The sequence below is a fragment of the Apis dorsata genome, unplaced genomic scaffold, assembly GCF_000469605.1.
Source record: "Apis dorsata unplaced genomic scaffold, Apis dorsata 1.3 scaffold_868, whole genome shotgun sequence".
Lineage (NCBI taxonomy): Eukaryota > Metazoa > Arthropoda > Insecta > Hymenoptera > Apidae > Apis > Apis dorsata.
The window spans coordinates 11,671-14,856 of record NW_006263988.1 but is presented as its reverse complement, the minus strand read 5'-3'; positions in this window follow the sequence as shown (position 1 = coordinate 14,856).

Genomic DNA, 3,186 nt, shown 5'->3' with positions numbered 1-3,186 from the left:
AATTTAATATTAAAAATAATTTCAATATATCTGTAATTATGATTTTTAATACTAATTCAACTTACATATAATAAAAATTAAAATATTATTATTTAAAGAAATTTCGTCGATATTTTTGTAAACATATCAAATTTTAAATTATATTAGAATCAAATGAGACTAGAATATTATAACAACTGAAATAATCAAGCAGAAACAAATAAATAAATTCTAATTTTCAATTTATAATTTAATTTTATTTTAAATTTTATTTTATTTTCGATCATAAATTTATTTTAACAATAATTGATAATAAGATCTGCAATACTTTCATAAAAATTATATCAAAAGATATTATGTGAACTTATCTCAAACGTAGACTTATCTCAAAAGATTTTACTAATTTAAAATTAATGCATAATTTAATAAATAATTATACATAATCTTGAGTTTAGAAAAATAGATTAAATGTTTCGAATTTTTACTTCATTATATATATTTAGTAAATTATAATTATATCTTTCTATTATATCTTTATCTTTCTATTATATATTTTATATTTGCTTTTAATATAAATTTATTTGCTATAAATTATTCTAAAAAATTAGCATATAAGAGACGAGACACATTTAAAACAAAAAAAATATATACAAATAAAATTTAACCATAAATTAGACTTGATCGATAAACTAAATCAAGATTTGATAATAGCAATAATAAAAATATTGAAGAAAAAAATATTAGAAGATTTTAAAAAGCTAAAAATGCAATTCAACATTGAAAAAGTATGTAAAATTATATAATATCTCTATTATATTTGATATTTCATGACTTCAATCATAAAATTTTAATCTTACATAATATTTTTAATTATACATAAATTTTAAAATTACTGATCCTGAAATTATAAATCATGTTTTATTACCAATTGAACAATTAAATAAAGAAGTATAAGAAATCAGAAAATTTTTTAAATTGTTTTTTTGGTAAATTTTTGATAATTTTTAATAATTTTTGGTAAATTTGCGAATATCATTTTAAACAAATACAATAAAGATATTTTAAATTTTTTATTGATATCTTTCAATTCAAATTTTAACTTTTTCATTTATTAGTTACATAAAACATATTAAAATCTTATTATAAAATATTATCATAATAAAAATATTACTGGTATTATATTAATATTATTATTATTATTATATTATTATTGTATTATTGTTGTTATATCAAATTTCACAAACGACGAATAAAATTTTATCGATTTTTAAAAGTACAAAGACATAAAAATGTATATTTATCATTACAATTATCAAATAGATAATTACTCATGTTTTAAAAATTATGTTTAAAAATATGAATGAAAAATAAATCCACAAAAATATGGATTAATATTTCATAATTCATAATTTATAATTTATTGATAAGATATTTCTATATTCAATAAAAATATTATACTTAAATCCAATTTGTCCATTTCAAAATAGTATAATCATTCTATAGTGAAAGCAATAACTAAAAAAAATATTTTTAACGATTTAACGAGATATAGGCCATTATTAAACAATTTTTTTACTTTTATATAAATTATATTTTTTCCAGAAATATTTATTTATTTAAAAAATCAGTATTATAATATAAAATATTTTATATATTATGGCATGTAAAATATTGCAGTAGAAATATTTGTATTATTGCAAAAATTAAATAATTTATTACTAATATCTATTTTCTAGTAATTTTTCTCATTTTGTTTAGAACATTTTTTTCATTCATGTTATATATACTGTATTACATTTTGCAACAATTGACACAAATAAAAAATCAAATTCATTTAAAAAATGAATCTATGTATAATTTCATAGTAAAAAAAAAAACCAAATATATATAATTCCAAATTTCATAAAAATTTATTTATTTTTTGTAATTAATGAATACTCAACTTTTCAAAAAAAATTTATTTTGAAAAAATAATTTTTAATAATAATAATTATTTANATTTATAATAATAATTTTTAATTTAATAATTTAATAATTAAAAAAAAATAAAATAAAATTATATTTTTAAAAATAATAAAAGTAGTAAAGAATTTATTTATTTTGAAAAATATAAAAACAAAACATAGAATTATTATAATTTTAATATTTTTTATTTTGTTTATTAAAATAACATTTTAAAAAGAAATATATTCAATTTCATATTTAATCAGCAAATTTTTATAATAATGTGAAATAAAAACTATTTTCTTCGCATTTTTAATTTATTATTTATATTGAATCTTTTATATCTGATTTGTTTTAATTTAATTAAATTAAATTATTAATTTGCTTTTTTATAAATTCTATAATTCTATAAATCATTCTATTATTCCATGTTTTAATTCTTTATTTGATTCTGTTTCGACTTATCATTATTATTATCAGTATTATTATTATTTTTTTAATGAACAATTTTTTAAATAATTGTTTTATACAATTTTATACAATTTTTCATTAATTGAATAGTTTAAAAATTTTTGGAATATAATCCCTAATATAAAGAATCTAGATTTCTTTATATTAATTATTCTAATTTCTTTTTTTAATTATGAATGGGATGGAATATTTTACAAATAGATTTGAATTTTACCTGATTAGATTTAAACGCTCCAAATATGTATTTCGAAAAATAAAAATATTTTCAAATATACTCAATTCTAAATAAGATAGAAAAACTTGAAGAAATAAAAAAATAAATAAATTTGAATATTGATTAAATAGATTCATAGAAATTTCTATAAATACATTACCAAAAATTTTCTACCACAAATTATTGTTTCTTTGTTCCCTGTACAATCAATTATGATATCTCTTTTCATAATTCAGTTAATAATTAAAATTATAGCAATATAAATGATTTTAAATACATTTCTTACAAAATAGAAATAACTTTTAATTTTTTTTTAAAAAAATATATATTTTTACATAGTCAATGAAATTCGCAAAAAAATATTTATGAAAAACTCTATTGTATTTTATTATATTTAAATATGCTTATAAATATATTATATAATATATTATCATGAATATAAATATTTCAAATATTTCAAATCAAAATTTGTTTTTTGTTTTTATTTATTGCATTTTAAAAATTGTAATAATAATCGATTTGCCATTAAACTATTAGATTATCTATAATAATTATTATAGTTATATAATATAATATTA